This window comes from Spermophilus citellus (genome assembly GCF_964194105.1).
Source record: "Spermophilus citellus genome assembly, chromosome: 10".
NCBI classification, from domain to species: Eukaryota; Metazoa; Chordata; class Mammalia; order Rodentia; family Sciuridae; genus Spermophilus; species Spermophilus citellus.
This window is the reverse complement of record NC_138197.1, coordinates 94,108,855-94,132,468: the sequence shown is the minus strand read 5'-3', so window position 1 is coordinate 94,132,468 and position 23,614 is coordinate 94,108,855. Positions and strand designations below refer to the sequence as shown.

The window sequence follows — 23,614 nt, the reverse complement described above, 5'->3', positions numbered from 1 at the left end:
TGGAAGAAAATCAACAGCAGGTATAGATGACCTAAGGCAAGAGTGTACCTGGTGTGTTTGAGGAACAATGAGGTGGCTGGTGTGGCTAGAACTAAGTGAGTCGGCAGAGTAGGACATTTTGGTCAGAGAACTAAGGGGAGGTCGTGGGCATCGATCATGGTGGAATCTCTGAATCTCTTCTTTAAGAGCTACCTACTATTCTTTCATTCATTCATACATTTATTTGATAAACATTTATGGTTGTCTGCAGCATGTGAAAGACTTTGTTAGACCCTGGTGTTGCAGAGTGGAATAAGACATTCTTTATGCCTTCAAAATATAAGTCCTGGAGAGTACAGGTGAAGGTCAGTGACTAAGTGTGGTAAGTGATTGGCAACCTGGGTATATAAAGAAATAATGCTTTAGTGTGTGTGTGTGTGTGTGTGTGTGCGCGCGCGCGCGTGCGTGTGTGTGTGTGATGAAAATGACTGAAAAGACAGGAAGATGATGCTTGAGGTAATCTTTGGAGGAGTTACTTAAGGGAAATAAGGCTGGAGGGCAGACAGAAGGCAGGGTTTCCATGCATTTTTTATTTGTTTATTTGGGTTTAAGTGTCAGAAGGTTCTATTTATGAAATTTCTTCTAAGCAATTCAAAACATGTTTTCAAGTCTCATGTGTACTATCATGAATATTAGGTCTCTTTCTTATACTCTCCATTGCATTCCGAGTATCCTTTGCCTCTTGTATATCTTCATATCAATTATTATTTTCCTTATAGGGTAATTGGTTTTTTTCTTTTTTATTGATCACTATATTCCCATTGTTTTGTAAAGTTCCTGGATATGTTTCTGGCCCATAAATGAGAAATAAAAATTAGTTGGCTGTCATAAATATAAAAACTTGCATCTGCCTAATTAATCCTAATGTTTTAGATCATTTCTGTTAGATATTTTATGCATTATATCTTTTCTGTCTTTAACTTATCTTATGCTATATTCTGTATGAATAACTGACATTTTAAAAGCATGGTTTCAATTAAAATTTATTGCAGTTATTTAAAATACATAAAGTAAATTTTCTTTCTTGGTGCTTGTGTTTTACCCTTTTTCATGACTATTCTTTCTTCTTAAGATTTATGTGTTACTAAACTTCACAGTTTACAGAACATACCCCAAATTTTGAGTTTTTCTGTAATCCTGCAGCCGCTGGTGTTCTAGTGTCTCTGAAGAAAGATGCATGAATGGCAAAGAAGTTGGAAGTTGGCCTACCTTAAAATGGCCACTCTGACCACTGTGTGATAGTTGCCACTTAATAATATACTCTGGTAGGCTTGAATTACGTGGTATTTATTAAAGAGTTCTGTATATGTCACTCCATTGTTTTTGGCAGTGTGACACTCTGAAGTTTGGTCTGTTGCTACTTCCTATTTACTTTCTCCTCACTTTTGAGGTTTAGTGATTTCATCATTTTATTCTTGGAATTTGAGCTTTTTTACTAGAGCATATCACAGCACTGACTCATTTGACACCAGATGTATTTTTTTCCATTTTCGTCTTTATTTTTAACTCCAGTACTTTTACATTACAATGTTGATTATCAAGTTTGCTCCATCACTCAGGTGTTTTTGTAAGATATTTTAAGAATAGATTTCAATGACTTATTATCCATATTTAAACCCACATTACACTTTTATACTTCTATATCTTTTCTTTGAATCTATCTGCTTTTTTATAAATGGCATCTATTTATGTGACTTAAATTTTTTGTTTTGTATTGAAGATCTTTCTTTCTTAGTGAGGTCAGATTGGTGTTTCTCCACTTACCTCTGTTACCTTGCAAGTTTCCCTTTCCATTCCTTAAGCTAGATCCCATCAACTGCATCTCTTGAGGCAGTCTTTTACTCAAAACTCAATGAGAAGTTACCTTGTAGGAAAATTGAAAAAAAGAATATGTGCATAATTATCTGTTTTGTATACCCCTGTTTCAGTATCGTTTTCCAATTAGAACATTGAATTCTAGTTTATTAAAAGTCTCACCAGTGTTCCTTATGGTTGACTAATTCTGAAGGTATAGATAAGCACTAATCTTAATTAAAAGTATTTAGCACTAATTACTTTTTATCCTTAAGCAAACCCATAGTTATTCGAACTTAATCTTTCCTTTTACAAATGTACATTGAATACTTATTATATGTCAGGCACTGTGCTAGATACCTAAGTATATAAACATGACTCATATAGTCACTGTCCTCATGTGACTATTTGTCTAGGTTCATTAACTCTGCTTGTGATCAGCTGTTCAAGGATTAGGTCCTAAATTTGGTATTGGATCAGCTCCCTGTTTTCAGGGAGTCCAAATCCCCCCCCCCCGCCTTTTTTTTTTGTATTAGCTGAAAGCAAAAACAAAAACTACAACTAAACAATATATAAGAATAGTCAACAAAATCTTTCTTGTCTGTAGAAGCTCAGCAGACTCTTTCTCTATTGTATTCTACAGCTCTACTTGCCATATAATACAGCATTGTCAGTGATCTAGACTCCAACCACAGAAGGCAGATGTGGCAGGAGTTAAGAGGCTGGCGAGTATGTATTACAGTGGTAAATGGATTGTTAATTCAGATATAAATTTGGGAAGAAATGGAAAGCCTATTACTTAAAATGACTCCTAGGCATTTACTTATTGAATAGTACAACGGTGATGTTGGATCTCTCCTTCAAATGCTAGCAGGCATAGTGTGGAGGTGAAGTCAGACATTTGCCAGACATCAGGCATCAAGGGAAATCCAGATTGGCTCTTGTCATCTGCAACATTGTTTCAATCTGCATGCTAGATGGTAATGCCCTGTCTAGGTTGGTATTGCTGGAGTAGGAAGAAAATGCTAGAAGCTCAGATTCTAATTATACATTTAAGATAGACAAAAGTATGTTTCAATGCTACATTTGTTATACTGCATTACGTATTTCCCCAAACCATATGCATGCCTATGATACTGTCCAATGTTATAGAAATATCAACAGATAAGGCCAGCCACGTAATACCAGTAACTTTGGAGGCCAAGACAAGAAGATCACAAGTTCAAAGTCAACCCCAGCAATTTAGAGAGTTTCTTAGCAAGACCCTGCCTCAAAATAAAAAATAAAAGGGCTGGGGATGTGGCTCAGTGGTTAAGCATCCCTAGGTTCAATCCCTGGCAACAAAAATAAATAAATAAGTGAAAAGAAGTATAAACAGAAAACTATTAAGCAGATTGACAATCCTTGTCTATCAGTTCTCCCTCGACAAACTTCATTAAGGTTATCAGTGAAGAATGACTATGTATATAAGTATATGTGTATATATATATGATATTGGTGAAGAATGAATGTATATTTGGGATCAGTGAAGAATGAATATATATTTGAATATATTCATATATCTTCACAAGGGCAAAAAAGAATACAAGACAACAGTGGTTAATAAGACTTCAAAAAATTTAGGAGACAGTAAACAAATGAAGAAAGCATAGTTTACTTTTCAGAATATAAAAAACAGGAATTCAAATGCCTGTAGTACTTATAAGAATCAATCTGCCTTGCAGAATGCCTGGAACATGGGGTGGGGTATATGATTGATAAGACAATTGGATGAAAATCTATGCACAAAGTAGTTGGACTTCCCTCATCCCTTAAATCATTTTCCTGAGGCAGACAGGAAACTACCCAAGCCCCATCCATGGTAGTTAACAGAATGCTTAGTCTGGACAAGTGAAATCAGAGAGCTTCTGATTCCAGAGACAACAGGCATAGCTTAAAAAAGAAAAAAAATAAAGAGGTGAGTTTCTGAGCTAAAAATAGATCATATAAAATATGTATATTGAAGTTTAGGACTAGCAGACTGCTTCCCTTGCCTTATTCCCAGAATCCTAGATAGAATCTTAGTCAGTGGGTTTTATACCTTCCTGTCACCAATACACACCAATCTGCTTCTCGTTTTCACGTATGAAAAGGCAACTAATGATTAGACATTTGAGAAAAGAAAATTTGTGAGACAGAGATTAAAAGCAAACGGGGGAAGAAAAAAAAAAAAAAACTCCTGGAGAGAAACAAAGATAATCAATGAAACAGAAACAAACAAACAAACAAAGTCATAGTTAATAATATCAAGGATAATCTGTCTTTGTAAAAAAAAAAATGAGGCCAACACAGCTTATGGAAATTAAAAATATAAGAAAACCAGAAGAGGTGTGCTTCAGCCTCTTTGGATGGCATGGCCACCAAGCTTCGGAGAGACCACAGTCTGGAGGAGCAGGAACGCCAGTAGAAGGGCAGGTATGTCAGTGACATAAAGCTTGGGTGGTGAGGCAGAGATGGTGGCAGTGGCAGCGGGGGGCTGTGTGCCTGGTGGAGGCACTGATGAGCTGGAAGGTCCTTGACTGAGGAAAGACTCCTTCATTTCTCTGTGCCTAGCTTTCTTTAGGCCAGACACTGCATCTCCCATCTGGTGAAGGATTTGGTATCATAGGTCCTGGCAGTCTGGAATGGGTCCAGCAGTCTGAGTTGTTAAAGTTTTATCTGGAACAGGAATATAAATTCCTATCACAAGAAAAGAGGGTGGTGCTTGATGGGGGCTTCCCTTGAGAATCACAACATATTGAAATGGAGAAGTGCTAAGATCTAACGGATTTAACCAACTTTTTCTTTTTGGATCTTGTAAGAAACTTTTGTCTTGGATGCCGATATTTTGGACAGATCCTTGGCTCTTGTGAAGGTGAAACAAAATTTGTCTTGCATAGGAGTCTGTTGTTTTGCTGGTTGCCAAAATTGTTGAAGAATAATGCAATATTTCATCTATTCATGAAGTAATCTGGATTAGTTAATGTAAATGTACCTCTTCTGACAGAAAGTAAATGGAAAACATAATTTAAAAAAAAAAATCAGAGCTATGAATTGGGTCCTACTGCTGTATTAAACATTTTTTTTTTTTTGCTTACATAAGACTATTATACTTGATATAATAGGAAGAAAAGTAATATTGAGTTTTATAAACTGGAAGCTCAGTTAGAAGCTTGCAATTTTGTACCAGCCTTTTCAAACGTAAAATCATCTGATTAGGTTTGTGTCTTCTCAACCTGGAGGTAGAAATGTCATGGTCCATTGAATTATTGAAAATTTCCTGCTTTTTATAAAGCATTGAAAGATTAATGATACTGAATTCTTCAATTGGAAGGAAGTAGCTTCTAAATGTCTAGGTAAATATTTCCTCTTAACTGTGGCAGTGAATTGGTTTGGATTTTGTTTAGGTGTGGGGTTCAGACTTTCTAAGATGGTACTATGGAGTTTCTGAAGGTTTCTGTATGAGGAATATGGAAGCCAAGACTCTGAAGATATGAGTGGTGGGAAATGAAGCCTTGGCAGCTGTCCATCCAGTGGCAAAGATACAGGGCTTTTTCGCCTTGAAAGATGTGCAGGCTCTGTTCTTCCCAGTTGAGAACTCTAATTGTCCTGTCCTGTATCAGAATTCAGAGTGTGTAAGTTTATAAACAATAAGTTTAAAAATAATAAAATAATGAGTAGTTTTCTCATTCATTCCCTACATAGTCAGGAATACCAAACGTTAGAATACCTGCTGTCTTGTATTATTAAAATCAGATCTGGACTATTCTCCTATTTTAAGCAATCATATATGTTAGGGCCTCTTAAACAATGGAAAATAATTTAAATATTTCCACTTTTTACTCTTTGCATAAAAATTTTCCTTACTTGAGGGGGCGAACAGGAGTTGATACTTTCAATTTATTGTGAATCAAAAGGATTTATAAAATGAATACTGTAGCTTTTCCTAAACTTTATGCAGCATCTTCAGACATCTGTATTTAAACAGATTAGGTTTGTGCAATGCTTCTGTAAGAGAAAGAACTGATTATATTTTCATGGTTTATTTTAGATTTCCATTAACTGCCTTCTCCAATCTCATGTCTCAGAATAGAATATACTATTAAATTATAAGAAGTCCCTTCTTTAATTTAATGCTCATTGGTTTTTCTGATTCAGGTCCTACAAACTTAGGAGTTTTAACATTGACATTTCTGTGGACTTTTTAATGTAATATCTTAATGGAGGTTTCCAGGAGGGCACAAGTAAATGGCAGGCTAAGGCTGTTAGATTGTTGCCTTACCAGTGGCTCTGCACTGCCTGACAAGCGACTAGATTTGCATGTACATGTGCAAAACTCTGCAAAAAATCCCCGAAAAAAACACAAAACAACATCAACAACAACAAACTGAATCAGAAATGGATAACTTTGTAATTTATAAATATTGTTTTAGTTAGTTTTATCTAATTTTCTTTCATTAAATACTATATTCGCATTATTGCATTTTACTTACTTTGGAATTAGTATTTCAAAAATAATTATGCGAGTAGATCAGTGCTAATATTAATTACAAATAAAAATAGGTGTTTGGAATGTTATGGTTTAAGCATATTTTTCATTAGAGTCTTAAAAATAGTGACATATGAACTTAGTATATGTAAAGTATTACACAGAAAATGGGTGCATATAAAAAATTTATAAAATGTCTGTAAAATATGAAGCTTATAAGTTAACTTAAGATATGAGTTTTTAACCTGATGTCTATAAGAGTCTTGCCATTGAATTGAGTTATAAATCATTATGTTTCTGTACCATGAATCATATATTGATGATGTGTTTTCACAGTAATAAGTCATCATCACTTGGATGCTCCACCTCCATTTAAAAAATATCAGTTTAGTTTTTCTTGGCTTTCTCTATATGTCCCTAAAAATAATATGGGTATGGTTTGTTAAAAACTGAAATATAATTCACAAAACATAAAGTTTAGCATTTCAAAGTGTACAGTTCATTGCTCTGACAATTTTGTGTAATCCTCACCATTATCTAATTCCAAAACATTTCTAATCATGCTTCCAAAGAAACATCATGCTTATTAGCAGTCAGTCCCAATTCCTCACCCATTCCATGTCAACTACTAGTCTATGTCTCGATGGATTTGCCTATAATGGAAATATCTTATAACTGGAACCATACAATATTTATTTAGCTTTAAATATATGACCCTTTGAATTGGGTGTTGTGGCATACAATAGTAATCCCAGCAACTTTGGAGACTGAGGCACAAGGATTGCAGATTCAAGTCCAGCCTCAGCAACTTAGTCAGACCTTTAAGAACTTAGCAAGACCCTTCCTCAAAATAAATAAATAAATAAACAAATAAATAAATAAATAAAATAAAATAAAATAAAAATAAAAAGGACTGGTAATGTAGCTCTGTGGCAAAGCACACCTGGGTTCGGGTTCACATTGAATATTTCTCTGAAGAGAATCTTTTAAAAATGGTTAACAAATTACATAGCAATAGAATATCAATGTAGCATAAATGGATAATTAAATAAAATAATATAACTTTTGAAAGTTTAGAAAGAAAAACCAAAAAAAGGAATAGGACAAAAAGATAAACATAAATATTGATATCCCAATATATATATTAATCTCATAATCTTGCTACGGCATTAGAAAACAGAAGGGGTAAGAAATCAGGAGAATTAAGAAAAAAATAATACAGAGCAATTTCTTAGAATTAATCCATGTGAACCAAGTTTGAAGGTCATACCCTACTCACCACAGGATGAACGAAAAACACATGACAGACATATTACAGTTTCTTTGAAAAAAAATCACCAGTGAAAATCTAGAAAGCTAAACACAAGGAAGGAAGATGCAGAGATGATCATTTTGACAAAGACTAAGAGTTCTATGACAAAAGACATGCAATCTTAGTAGACTACTTGGCTCAGTGTACACAAATTTTACATTATAGTGTTAATGTCTGTAATTTAAGCAACGATTCTTTAATAACTATGTTAGAGGATGGCCAGGTGAGGATAAATTGCAAAAGGTGGCGATTTAGTTAGCAATTCCTCAAAAACCATAGAAAATACTTATAACTGTTTATCTAGAAGCACTGAAGTCAATGCTAGAGGAACAAAGCTGTTGAATGCATCTGAAGAGTGACACTAGGGTTGGGAAAAAATGGTATAGGGTATTCTGGTTTTTGATATAGAGTTCTGATACTCTATGATTTTTACCTATGTCAAAAATTAATAAATTAAATGTCAGTATTTTAGCTTTTAAAAACCACTTAAATCTAACTTTTATATTGTGCTGATTTTATTGATATTACACATTATTTTGTTAGCCTAAAATTTATCTAATGGATCCAATATATAGTAGTTTTCACCCATTTTTATGTTTTACTTTGACAGAATTTACTTTCTCTATATGTCCCTAAAAATAATTATTGTCTATATATATGTGCAATATCTACAAAAAATTATACATTTAAATAAATGTATGTGATCATTTGGCACAAAATATATTTCAATCAAACAACATTCTTATATAATACTGGATGATTATGATACTTATTTCATAATTGGAGAAGCCAGCAGTCTAGAGAATGGACCAAATTTTGGTTAGTAACATTTCACAGGTCCAAAGCCTCACATATTCTCCATGTTTTATTTTATGACTGCTTATGGATATAAATCATATAATTAGTATATTGATGGGTAATTAATTCAGTAAAGCAAACATATTTATACTCAAGATTATTAATTCAATATCAAATTTTTAAAAAGACTATGTTTACATGTTAGTAAAGTTAATAAAAAATAAAAATCTTTTTGAATTTTTTGCTTATTTTATAATTTAGCTATATACTTGTTTTGAAATCTATATGGGGTAAGAGAGGCAACACTATCAATCTCAGTGACTATCATTGCCAAATATGGCATTTGTCATGATTTATGTCTCTTCTAGTTAGTGAAATAGAGTCACTGTGCCATTCATATCGATCATAAACCAAATGACTCTTTGGCCTTTGGTTAATCTGTTAGAATGTAACAAACTTCAATAAAAGGTCAAGGATGGTTTCTCAATAGATTAAAGTATACGGTAACTGATGGAGTGTATGATAACTAATAAAGATAGAGGCTATTGTCTTCTCTTTTATTCAGGACTTTTCTAGAGGATAGCTAGTATAGTTATGATCTGTTTGCTGCACAGTCCAGAGGTAGAAAAGGAATTCAATTATGGCAATTGGTCCAATTCTGATCTTCTGGTTGCAAATTAGTCTGGGTCAGATCAACAAACAAGCAAAATATTTTAGCATATGGTATACGTCTTGACTATAAAGTCTCAGGTGAGAATTTTTGTATGTTCACCTTTCTGGTCTTCTGGACTTGTAGAATACAGAAATTAAGGCAAGGACAATAAGAGATTCTGAAAGAAAGCTAAAGGACACAGGGAAGGTTATTACAGACATACAAAAATGGCAAAGGATATGGTAGGAGGGTTTTGTTGCTTAGTAGAGAGATTAGGTTACGATGAGGAGTCTGAAAGCAGGACTGGTTGAGGTGCTATGAAAAAAGGAAGAGTGTACAGTATTGACATTTGTAGGTGATTAAGAAAAGTAGGAGTGAGAATTGTTCACAGGTGACTGTACTCAGATGCTTTCCATTCTAAATTTTGCATGTCATTTTTCTGCAGGCAGTGATGTCCCTTACTTGTCACAGGGTGATAAGGTCTACATATGAGGAATTTTCAGCAGGCATCTAGAATTCTGATAAAACCCAGGCTTTTTTTTAATAGGGTTAGAATCAGTCATGAATTGTTAATTTAATCCCTTCTTCAACCTACCCTGTGTCTTATTATTAATTCAAATGATGACAAGATTACTTATTTGGCTCAGAAACCCTTCCCTATCAGATCAAAATGAAGATTACCAAACAGAACTCTACTTCTTTTTGTTTTCTTTTTTTTTGTTAATTAGAAAAATTATTTATTTCTGTTCCTTTCATACATCTTACTGTTGAGGAAACAATCTTGCATATATATGTGAAATAAAGATCAGGAGTCCAGAGTTCTCAGTTCTCAGAGTTCTCAGAGATCTTGCTTCCTGATTTTTACATTAACTTCTGAAAATCAGAAATATCTGCAAAAAAATGTTAAAGGGGGTTGTAAAAAATAATCACTTTATTCAATATTATAATTTTAGAAGAACAGTATATTTATGAAATGAAAAACTAAGAAAATGATGCTTAACATCATTAGCACAACAGGTCATCAGGAAAAAAAATACTGTAATAAACTTATCTCTGATACCAAGAAATTCCAGTCCAAGCTTTCATATATTTCCTATGTTTTCACTTGATACTTTTTACTACTGCTTTTTATTCTTTTCCACATTTCATAAGAGAGGACTGGTATAGCCTTTACAACTTCATCAACAGGAGCAAATCCAGAATCTACTGATTTCTTCTCAAAAGGCACTCTAACCCATCAGATAGCCTGGCAGTTTCATTCTCATGAATATTCTAGCCATGAAAAAGCTCTGTAGGGCACAGATGAATCCAATGAATTGAAGAAGAAATCTATTGAGTTCTGGAATATTTGGTGCAATGGATCAGTCCAGGATTATGAAACCTAAACCCCCCATTATAAACAGAAAGCTGGATGCAAGTCCTTCCATGATGTATTGTCCATTTACTCTGTAGGCCAAGAAAGCTACTGGCCTCTGATGCCCATGGTCATCAGTCATAGAGCCAAAACTCGGAGGTTCAACAATAACATCATAAATTATTCCTCTGCTGATGAGGAAATAAGACACCACCACCAGAGTATACACCGTCCTGGCCGACAACATGTGCACCCAGGGCGGCTTCTTAGCTTCAGGTTGGGACATTCGAGCACTAAGAACAGGACCCAGTACAAAGTCTCCATGTTGGTGGTGTCTGGGGCAGCTCTCGGGCCTCTACTTTTTTTTTTTCTATTTGATTTCTATGTCACCTACCTAACTCTCGAAGCTCTCTAGGACAATTAAATGTATTCCAACCAAGCAACATTGAGTAACTCAACGACAGCATTTACGTTCCCAAATGTCGACTCTTTTGGTCTGTTCAGTGTCTTAAATCTTAGTTCCTTTGTTGGAACTATGTAGTGTCAGCAGCACCTACAGCAACACTGGTGCTTCCCACACCCCCATAAGTTCTACCTCGTTTGAGATCTCTATAAAAATGTTGCATCAGAGTAAAGACATCTCTGAACCCTTGAAGCTATTTTCCTCCGTTGCCCAAAGTGATTCTGTTATTTGGAGATTATACAGCGTTTTTCATCTGGAAAAGCTTTGTGGAGAGATCCTTCCTTCCCTAGTGTTATTAGGTCTTGAATGATAGTCCCCTTTAATGGAGAGATGTTCACCTCATCTCTGGATAAACGGGTTCCATGATTTGGTAGGGATGATATGACAGTAATTTGACCCAGAAAAGTTATAAATGGTGAAACAAAGGAAATTCTTCTAAGAAATTCTGAAATTTAAAGAATTATGTTTTGATGTAGCATCAAAGGAACCTGAAGACAAGCCATTGAAAAAGATTAGGAGTTTGCAGCAGTTGGCAAAGGGTTTTTTTTTAAGAAGGCAGGTAGGGGCTTTAGGAAGAGAATTACTAGAGGTACTGGTAAAGGTAGGAAATAATAGAATTGTCAAACTCTTATTCGTTTTCTCCTGCTCCTCCTCCTCCTCTTCCAGCTGCTCTTCCTCCTCCTCCTCCCCCTGCTGCTGCTGCTCTTCCTCCTCCTCCTTTTCCTCCTCCCCTGCTGCTCCTCTTCCTCCTCCCTCTGCTCCTCCTCTTCCTCTTCCCCCTCCTCTTCCTCTTCCCCCTCCTCTTCCTCCTTTTCCCCCTGCTCCTCCTCCTCCTCCCCCTCCTCTTCCCCCTGCTCCTCCCTCTCCTCTTTCCCCTCCTCCTCCTCCTCCTCCCCTGCTGCTGCTCCTCCTCCTTTTCCTCTTCCCCCTGCTCCTCCTCCTCCTCTTTCCCCTGCTCCTCTTCCTCCTCCTCCTTCTCTTTTTTTAAAAACAATATCTGGTTGAAGATTAATATGGAATTACTGGGTACAAGTCTAGCAAGAAAGAACAGAGTACCACCTGGGGCTGTTAGTGGTTTGCTAGCCTGAGTAGGTAATAAAAAAGTTGTGCTAACCTTGTGAATTATTTAGTTTTACTTTCAAGAGATAATGTTTGGACATAGGCACATAAACCACAAGCTGACATTTATTAAACATAATCTCAATGCATTCAATCATTTAAGCAGCAAATGATTTACTGAATTTCCAGATAACTTGAAATTGTCTTAGATAATTTCAAAACTGTTCTAAGAGGTGGAAATTTGTAACAGATACTTAAAAACAATGTGATTTAGTTTGAAAAGGAAGGACATTTATGACATAAGGGCTAAGATGAAGAAAGACAAGAACAAAAGTCACAAAAATGGAAGTCATATCATAAATCTTAGGAAGATTATTGAATGTTTAGATTGATTGGTAGTACTTCATTGGCAAGCTCACAGAAAACTGCCAAACATTTTCAAATGTAGAAGTAGTGCTGCAGTCTGGCTGGGCACAATTCAGGAGCCACTTGTCAAAAGAAACGAACTTTATTTTTAGAACACACACACCACACCACACAGCTCCTCAGGAAAAACACTCAGAGCCCAACTGCCACCACTGGCTTCCCACAAGCCTCTCAACCTCCCCCACTCCTCTTGCTCTTGAGGCTCTGGGTCACCTGGGTGGAGCCAAAAAAAGTCCCCCAATGAGCAGCTCTGTGGTCTGAAAGGGCGGGGAAACAGCCCAATGAGCATCACTGCAGAGGAGCCAATCAGTTGGCAGCTAGAAGTTTGCTGGGGCCGCTGTGAGCCAATCATCAGCTGGCTGCTGGAAGTTTGCTGAGGCCCCTTCAGCTGTGGCTCTCAACAAAGTAGCATTGATTTAGGAATCTTAATCAATGTTGTCATGTTGAGTTGGATGTTGGTGGGATGGTGGTGGTGATTCTAAATATCCAAATATGAAATGAAACCTCCCTCCAGGGCTAGTTTTGTGGTTGTGTAAAAGTGAAGAAGAAATAGGCATGAGAAGCTGAGGTTGCAACTGATTGCATTCGGGTTGAGTATAACACCACTGGATTCAGACAGGTCTGCTAAGTAAGAGTGATAATGGTTAGTTCTACCAAAAGTCTATTTGAACAAGGCACTAAGAAGTTCCCTGGATGAAAATTCAACATATAAGAAAAGGATGTTAACTGTGAGGTATTAGAAAGCAAAAGAAACTTTTGTTATTTTTAGGAATAGTGCTGTTGAATATACATAATTTTGCCAGTTGGATTTGATGGACCTATGTTTTAAAGTAAAAACTGAATGTTATTTAAAAGTCTCTAAGATGGGAGCAAGCAACTCTGCTTTGGTATCTTCTAGTATGACATGAAACAAAATATGGAAAGAAGTATTTCCCTTTGGTGCAAAGGTTTGATGCTTCTGGTATTTGAATGCACCTGCTGCAGCAGTAGCAGAAATGGTGGGACAAGACTGACAACTGTGATCTGCAAGATTTTAACAGCAACCGGAGGACATGCTCATATTGAACCAAAAAGTCCAAAGGAAGAGACATGTGGGTGCAGTTCCAAGAATGACTTGATCTGAGTACATGCAAGATATCTGGTAGGGACCCTAGAAATACTTGGGAGGAAAAGGTTTATCAGGGCTTTGATCCTAAATTATGAAGAAAGAAAAACAATAAATAAGACATAGGTGATATTTGAATTGCTGTGAGTTGAATATTGGGGTAGTCAGAATAATGATTCCCCAACAATATCCTAATCCAATATTCTGTCAATATGCTATATTACGTAGGAAATGTGGGAGGAATTAAGGTTGAAAACAGAATTAATGTTGTTAATCATATATTATTTATTATATTATTCAGGATTATTCAGTTGGGACCGAAGTAATTGGAATGGTCATTAAAAATGAAAGATACCTATAGAAATAAGAAACCCAGAGAGGTAGCAGCATAAGAAAAACCCAACAGTCATTGCAGACTTTGAAGATGAAAGAGAACCACGAGGTAATGAATGAGGGTAGCATCTTGAAACTATAAGAAGAAAGAAGATTAATTTTCCCCAAGAATCTTCCAAAAGGAGAAAACCCTCTGAAGTCTTGCTTTTAGTTCAGTGAGATCCATTTCATGCTTTAGTCCTCCAGAACTTCAGGATAATAATGTTGTGTTATTTTTAAGGCATTAATTTGGTGGCAATTTGTTACAATTTAGCAGTAGAAAATTAACATGGATGCAAATTTATGAGAATGGATGTGATTAATACATGGAAGAGAACAGTAAAACAAATATACAATTTAGTTGTAAAGCTTACATGGTCGTTGGGATAACAATGTACCCAGAGAAGTAAATAGTAATTGGGAATGAGAACTACTTAGGGGAGAAAATAATGGAATTCAATTGACTTATGTTCATTTTTAGGCAGTGAAATATGAATGCAAAAATATCTAGATGAAAAAACAGATTTGGAAATGAAGTTAATAGTATTAAAAAGCATGAGAATGGAGGAGGGATGTAATGAATATTCTAGGCAAAAAATTACTGGTTGAGCTTTGGAGATTTTCAGATTTAGGGATAAACACACTTTGAAAAATAAAGTAATGGTGGAATTAAAGAAATGGAATGGGAATCAGTAAAATATTAGAGCAAATAGTCAGTGAGTTTGTGTTATGTACTTAGAGTTCTGTAAACAACTGTTGAACGAGAGCAACATCTTAGAAACCAGATAAAAGGTAAGGTCCAAGTGCTTAAAAAATGACCTTGGTAGCCCAGAGTGGTGAAGCTTATTATGTATATGCCCCTAACGCCAAAAGTAAATTTTCATAAAAATTAGAGTGTACATCCTGAATGGTATTATCTACATATATGAGTATTTGTTTTGCCCATGCCCTTGCTGGTAATGAATGTAATAACTTGAAGTTTTCAGGTACACTCAACTAAATTGAGGTATATTCCTCATTACATTATCAGACAATGGATGATAATGTATAATAATTTTTATGGTATTCATTTAACACTTTGATCTGATTTTCCCTTAAACTTCCTCTCTCCTTTGCACTTAGTTCATGTAGTACCAATTCATCTTCTACAAATTTCTTTAGTTACATATGTGTGTTCATGTAAAATATACAGTATTGTTTTTTTTTACAATACACATTATACTTATATATGTAGATATGAATTGCATAAGTTTCATGTAAATATCAGATTCATACATAGATATATGTTACATTGTATTTTTTACTATACCCCCATAGAACTGGACATATATTTTTTATAACTATATTGGACTTATCCTTTTTTAGTACCCACCTAAACCATATAATTGATTAATATCAATTGCTTCCAGTATTTTACTACTATTTTTACTACTACTGTTGAAACAGAAATAAGACTTTGATACAGATGTGCATTTATGGGAATTGATATGATTAATAAGCATTTTAATACTCATCTTTTTTTGTGTACTCGAGCAAAAACTTCCTGAGAACATTTTGGATCATAGGACATGTATGTATCCTTATTTCACTTTTTGATTTTTCTCTCCAAAATGAATGCCACTGATTACACTCAACAGTAGTGCATAAGGATATTTTCCCCTTTCGTCTGTGACAACACTTGCTATTGTTAAATTTTATGTTAACATGATGAACATGCAGGACTTTTTTTCTCATGGTTATTTTATTTGCATTTCTTTGATTACTACTGAGGCTGGTTATCTCTTTATTTATTGCTTGCTTCTGTAAATAGCCCATCCTTTGCTTTCTATTTGTTTTTCATTTTTTTAAATAATATTTAAGAGTTGCCTGTATGTTCTATATCTTAGTTTTGAGTGTTACAAATACATTTTTACTGCTAATGTCAAATGAGAAATCTTTGATGAAATCTTTTTTTAAAATTTATTTTTTAGTTGTAATCGGACACAATATCTTTATTCTATCTTTATGTGGTGCTGAGGTTTGAACCCAGGGCCTCATGTGTGCTAGGCGAGCACTCTACCCCTGAGCCACAACCCCAGCCCCAGAACTTTATTTTTGATACATTACTATACATGGTTTTCCCTTCATTAATGCTTTTTGTTCTTATTTAGAAATCATTCTCTGGGCTGGGATTGTGGCTCAGCGATAGAGCGCTTGTCTAGCACATGCAAGGCGCTGGGTTTGATCCTCAGCACCACATAAAAATAAATAAATAAAATAAAGGTATATAAAAAAAGAAAAAAGAGGGGGAAAATATACTTTCTTTTTCTGTTTTTTTCTTTTAATAATATTTATTTAACTCATAAAGTTTATCTGTTGTGAAACAGAATTATAATTTAATTGTGTTTTTCATATAATGAATCAATTATTTTGATATTATTTAATAAGAGAATCCTTCCTTTATCAATTGTATGCTCTATTATTCTTTATCTTTTTACACCTAATGTTCCTTTTTGGAAACCTCAGGTCAATGAACTAAATGCAAGCTTTTGCTTTCGTTCATTCTAGGGATTTTGCTTTGAGGTCAATGTTTACTGTCTGTCCTATGTTTAAATATGCATTAATTTTGTCTTTTCTGCTCCATTTTGTACTTTTATGAAGGTTTTCAACTGACAGCTTACATCTTTCTTTAGTTATGTCAAATTTATGAATGTTATATCTTCAGTTATTTTCTCCCTATTAAATTTTCTCCTCATTTTCCTATTAAATTTTTTCTTTCTGGGGTTTCTATCAGATGGAAATTGATACTTATGCCATTAGTCCCTGAATCTGTTAACTTATATTTCTGCAGAGTTAGGGTTAGGTGTATATAAGTACATAAAAGCTTATGATATTCTTTTAAATAGATATGTAGTATATTGCAATATCATAAAAATAATGTATTCCTGGACAATTAGGTTGCCAAATTTCATCACCATAACAAAAAAATCATTTTACTGTATACATTTTGCCTCTCGTCTATGACGATTCCTTCAGAATAGTTTCTTAGAAGTAGAATTGCTGAATCACTGGAGATGTACAATTTATTATGATAGACTGTCAACCTGTTTTCCAGAGTGATTTCTCCAATTTTATAACTCCCACTAAAAGTGTAAAAAAGTACTCTTCTTTGTATGCTTGCCAAAGTCTGATATTTTCACTCTTTGATTCTTGCCAATCTTAGGAAAAATAATTCATTTTAATTTGCATTTTTCTTTTTGAGTCTTGAGTACCTTAATATATATCTAGTAGCCACTTGTGATTATTCTTTGTGATTCACCTGCTCATGTTCTGTCCATTATTTCTATTTTGATTTTTTTTATATAGACTTTAGGAACTCTGCATATGTATTCTGTGTTCTTTGAAACACATTGAAAGTTCTTTGTAAAACTTTTCTGGGATTATAACTTTATTTATGGTAAATTTTGTTTTAGAAAGGTTTTTGTTTGAAATAAAGTCTGTGACCCTTATCCTTTGGCTTTGTGTTTTAATTAGAAAATAATCTCACCAATATTAACTTATACTTTCTTTTTCAATCTTTGTAATATTAATTGACCTGGAATTTATACACACACACACAAATCTAATTGTTCAAATTGTTAAACAATTATATTAGTACATATTTTCATTTTGCTTTACAATACTTTCTTTATCAAACTAAATTTAATTATATATGTGGATTCATTTATGGATATTTTATGGATGTTCTTTGTCATATATTTTAGTTTGTGGAGTTATTTTGTTATGGATTTACATAGTATTAAACATAGATTTATTTAATTTTTTTTATCTACTGCTCATGGTAACTTCTCTTTTGTCTAACTCTTTCCTTAGGTCTTTGTAAATTTTTGGAGTGTATTTTTGCTTACCACTTTTTCTCCTTAGCTTTTCATTATCAACCTCAATTTGTATTTTAAAGTTTTCTAATTCTTCAGAAATAGTTTATCATTAAAAATCTCTTTGTTTAGAGATTCATTAGCATGAAATTGTGCACAAAGTAACTCTCACAATTTAAAATCTTGACATATTTTTTGAAATTTTAGTTGTTTATTTATTCTTGATAATTTAAGGTTTAAATTTTAATGCTATTGCCCTCAAGAATCAGCTTCTGATATTTATAAACTTTATTAATCAAGAACAAGAAGCTAAAATCATCCACATGAATTGAAGTTGGAAACCTCAATAAGAACTCACATTTGGCTTAATATAGATACAGATGGTTACCTATAAAAATATTTATAATATGTGCATATGCATGGGTTCATATGTGTATATATATATATATGTGTGTGTGTGTGTGTGTGTGTGTGTGTGTGTGTGTGTATTATTTTGTCAGTTGAAGAAGTCTAAGAGCAATGGTTTTGAAGTAGTAGTAAGTACATCCGAATCTGGATTTTGAAAACCATTCTCCAATAAAAGAAACAAGAACTCCTTGGGAGAAATGGCTGATTCTAGGAGTGGTGCAGTAAATATTTGAGATAATCTTAGAGCATCTGGTTGTACTAGAAAGTAAGGAATATTAACAAGAACAACAAAACCGAATTCCTCCCTCCTAATAAACAGACAAACAAATTAACAGAAGACTCCCACATGATGGAAGTAGCTCCTAATACTCAAGCTGGAACAATTTGAGGAATGAAATAAATAAGAAAGTATTAAATTATAAGTGGAACTATAAAAGAACTAGTTATGATTATATAGAGATTAAATAAAGAAATATGGATAAGAGTAAATCTCCAACTATAAGTAACTTATGTAGATACTTTGCCTTCAAGGAGTTGAGGCATAATTTCTCAGTACTTGAGTGTGAGCTATGCACAAATGAGTTCCAAAGAGTATTGCATGTAAAGAGGAGAATGGCGTCCTTTACAATGAAAAAGTCTGAGATATTCCAGCACTGAGGCGATCAAAGTTAACAACAGCAGCTCAAGGAATGTGTGTATGTGTCATTAAGATGATGGAATGGAATCACATTTTGCCTCTGTGGTCTTCCCTCAAACCCATCACCCTAGCCCTATCTTGAGGAAAAATTGGACAAATTTCAATATAGGGACATTTCACAAGATACATGACTAGTATTCCTCAAAATTGCCAAAAACATCAAAAATATAGAAAGCCTGAGAAAATGACTGTAGTCAAGAGCAAGAATGACCTAAAGGAACATGACAACAAAATATAATGGGAAAACCTGGATAGGATCCTGTAACAAAAAAAGACATTAGGTAAAACGTAAGGATTATAAATAAAATGTAGACTTTAGTTTAAAAATAATGGTTAATATTAGTTCATTATTCTGACAAATATACCATAATAATGCATAATATTATTAATAATGAAACTAGGTATGGGTGCATTGGAACTCCTAAATTTTTTTTAAAAAGAGAGAGAGAAAACTTTTTAATATTTATTTTTTAGTTTTTCGGTGGACACAACATCTTTATTTTATGTGGTGCTGAGGATCAAACCCAGGGCCCCGCGCATGCCAGGCAAGTGCGTTACTGCTTGAGCCACATCCCCAGCCCAAGAACTCCTAAATTTTTCTGTATCTAAAACTATTGTGAACTAAAAGCTTATTTTAAAAACATCGGCAGCAGATGTAATTGTTTTGTTTTTTTCATAGATTTTCTTTTATCTGAAATTCTATCCTTGTATTTATATACATCTAAAACAGAAGATATACTCTTATTGATGAAGTTGGTAACTAAATATATACCTGAGAACAAAAGACCAATGGGAAAAATAATTTCCTTGTGATATTACATTGGAAAGTTTTCTTATATGGGGAGCACAGGGAACCTCATGAACCCTAATAACTGGTAGTGAGACCTTAAAGTTTACCTTTTTCTGGGAGAGCACAAAGGTGATTTTTGTTCACATCAAAGATAATAAATCACTGCTCTATCATGCGATGTGGCACTAAACACACAATATATACTGTCTCTGTACTCTATTTAATATCTATCTTTTGGAGGTAGTCATTTAATCCAAGGTTGCTATTCAGTTCAACTGAACCATGACCAGCTCATATTTCTCCATCTTTTCTTAAAGGATTTTATAAAAGACCTTGCCTATACCTACAAACTTCCTTAAAAATAATTTATGGCTAAAATTGTCTGACCTGAATGCTTGGAGTAGGAGATAAACATGTCAGATATGTTTTTTTCATCTTGATAAAAGTTATAATTGAACAAGACAGGTAAGCATTAAACAAATAATTATCTAGATAAATTATTAACTATAATTATGATAAGTATTATAAAAAAGGACTAAGAATATTTAGGTTGAGCATCCCTACCTAAAGTATCTGAAATTCAAAATGTTCCAAAATCTAATAATTTTGAACACTGACATGACACCAGAACAGAAAATTCCACAAATGACCTCATGTTACAGGTCATAATCAAAATATAGACACACTGAAAACATTGTGTACAATTTCCTTCAGGGTATGTCAATAAAGTATATATGAAACATGAATGAATTTTATGTTTAGACTTGGATTCCATCCCCAAGAATTCTTGTATTAATGTAAATATTCAAAAATCTGAAAATATTGGAAACACTTCTAGACTTAAGCACTTTGTATAAGGAACATGCAACATGTAATAGGGAATCTGACCAGTATCTGCTCTTGCGCATGAAATGAAGTGTCAGGGAAGGATTCCACTATGGAATGTGAAATCTGACACATGGATAGATTGAGTTGGGTAGTATAAGGCTGTGGGGTTTAAGGTAGAGTATACCAAGAGTGTGAGAGTATTGTAGGCATAGGGGATAGCATGTGCAGATGTCCTGTGTGGGAAAATCTTTTGGAGGATGTTATGTTAGAAAAAATTGAGTTGTCCACACAACAAAAATTTTCTATGTTTCTTATGTGCCAGGTTTTTGGATGAATGGCTCTATGCTCTGTTATTGGAGCATAGAGATCAAATAAGAAAGAAAAAAAGTATGTTGGTATCACTTGTCATTAGTAAATTATTTCCTAATAATAACTTCATTTCAGAAAACTCATAAACTACTTCATTATAACCTATTCTGATGGTTCTTTCTATGCATGAGAGTCTTCAAGATTTTTCACTTTGTTCTTTTCCACTTTGAATATTAGATATATTAGATTTTCTTTAAGCTTCATTAGTTCATCCATTCTCTAGAATTTCTAAAGTGAAAAATGCCCATTATATATCTTTTTTAAAATTTTTTAATTTTAGTTGAGAACTTCAGTATTTTTAATTGATTTTTTAAAAATAAATGATAGCGGAATGCATTACAATTCTTATTACACATATACAACACAATTTTTCATATCTTTGGTTGTATATAAAGTATGTTTTTAAAATTTCTTTCTTACATACATGACAATAGTGGAGTGCATTACATTCATAATTATCCATTCACAGCACAATTTTTCGTAACTGTATATAAAGTATGTTCACGCCAAATTATGCCATTATATATCTTTCACCAAATTAAAGTACAAGATGTTATTGTTTTTCTCTTAATATCATACGTTCTGCCTTTCAACTCGTCTTTCTTGCTTATTTTGCTCTTTAAATGTAGCCATTAGCCTGGCAGAAGTATGTAAATTATATATATATTATTAGTTGCTCATGACAATACAATGATCTTGACATATCATACATTTGATTCAAATGGGGTAAATATTCCAAATCTGAAAATATTGAAAATACTTCTAGACTTAAGCATTTTGTAAAGGAACATGCAACATGTAATAGGGAATCTGACCAGTATCTGCTCTTGTGCATGAAATGAAATGTCAGGGAAGGATTCCACTATGGAATGTGAAATCTGCTTGTGTTTTTATTCCCCAAATAAACATATTTGCTACTGTTATCCCTTCTTAGTACTTCTGGAAACTGACTTTCCCTCCCCAGAGTCCTCCAAGTCTATCTGAAGCTCTGATTTAGCTTTCAATATTTTTATAAGTTTAAATACATTATGAGCAAGACTTCTTGAAAACATTCTTGAATGCCACTGTTTTATAATTATTGGTAATTTGTCTTTTGAAATTGAGTGTATTGGAAGAAATACCAGCTTTTTCTTCTGCTTTCATTTTCTTCCTCATCAGAGCTCCTTCTGTAATCACATACACAGAATTACATATAGTGACCTTTCTAAATATGCTTGAAGTCTTCCCTCTTTTGTTCTTATGCCTTGAGTCTATTTTCACTTTGCTTTGAAACAAACTAATAAAAAACACTTCTCTTCAAGACTTAAAGAACATTAGCTGTGCCTAGGATTCTCCTTGGTTGTGACTTTACACTCTAAAGTAGCACAGTTTCCTTCCCCAAGGTTCTTGTCACTTCTACTTTTCCAACCAATTTTTTCTTCTTGGTCATTATTAAGTTAAGAGTAGCAATTTGCCAAGTTGTTTCCACTACCCTCTCAGAGGTAAAATTGTCAGTGGAAACAATCTAGTTACTATCTTGACAGTCCAGGCACTCCTAGGAGTTTAGTGGGCTGAGAGCACCTTTTTGTCATCATTTGGATAGAAATATCATGAAAGTGAATTTAGCTGTAATATAGCATCTTAACTTGTGCTGTGTTCTATTAAAACAAGTTAGAGCACAAAGAAAGCTTATTCTAACTAAAACTCATGAGATTCTATGTGACTGAAACTCTGCATTCTGCCCCAGCTTTAACTCATACTAATTCCTTGCTCACATGACATACTTAGTCATGATCTGCTAACAAGCTTTTTTCTTCCTAGGTGCAGTTGTTTATTCAGCGACCTCCCATTGGACACTGTCTTCCTATTGCTCTTCACCAGGGTTTTCTTCTTGGTGTTGAAGTTGCAGCTTGCCATTGACTTTTCTGTAACAACCCAATCTTCATTTTCTTCGTACCACTTATTTCAATCAGCAGTTACACGTTTATGTATTTATTTGTTATTTTTGTGGTGCATGGAGAAACCTAGGGCTGTGTGCATGCTAATATACGCTTATTTATTATTTGTTTATTCTATTATACCATTGAGAAGGTAGGTGCTAAAAGGTAGGAAACTCATGTCTTTCATTTTTGCATTTTGTGGTTTAAGGTGGTACCTCATGCATTGTATGCTCTCAGTAAATAATTGTTCATTAGGTCCGTAAAAGATAATTAAAATAAGTTCTTTGCCAAAATGAATTAAACAAAATTGTAAGGAGCTGTTTGGCATATGTAATTACTAAATTAGAGCAGCCAATCCATACTTATTTTGAATAACTTTTAGCAAAAGGTCACAGAAAAAAATGTCAGGCAAAGAAATGCAGTCCATTCAGAACATCTTGGAAAAAAAAATGACAAAATATCAACATGAAATTGCTTGAAGGCACAGAGAGTTAACAAGGTAGTGAAGAATTATGAAGCCAAGATTCGGGAATACACAGAAACTCACAGAATCGAGCCTGACGTCGGTACAGTATTTCAACATGACATATTTGCCAATTCTGGAAATGGGGTCTCTCAGGGTGAAAGCTGAGCAGAGCTTGAGATAGACTTGGAGGACTCTGGGGAAAAACTTGGTTTCCAGAAGGTACTAAGAAGGGATAGTGCTAGAAATCTGATCCTGGGCCAGATCTGTTCTCTTAGTAAATTTCAAGCATCCAATTCAGTATTATTAACCATAGTTATGCTGTACGTTAGATTTCCAGAACTAATTCATTTCATATAACTGAAACTTCATACCGTTTGGACAAAATCTCCCCTTTCCCTTACC

At 34.0% G+C, this 23,614-nt stretch overlaps 1 pseudogene across 1 annotated transcript; it reads right to left on the bottom strand.

The window, feature by feature from the left end:
* Nucleotides 1-10,331: 10,331 nt before the first annotated feature.
* Nucleotides 10,332-10,780, bottom strand: LOC308658487 (oligosaccharyltransferase complex subunit OSTC-like; annotated as a pseudogene). The gene has a single exon. The product of its transcript is annotated as an oligosaccharyltransferase complex subunit OSTC-like (transcript).
* Nucleotides 10,781-23,614: the final 12,834 nt, after the last annotated feature.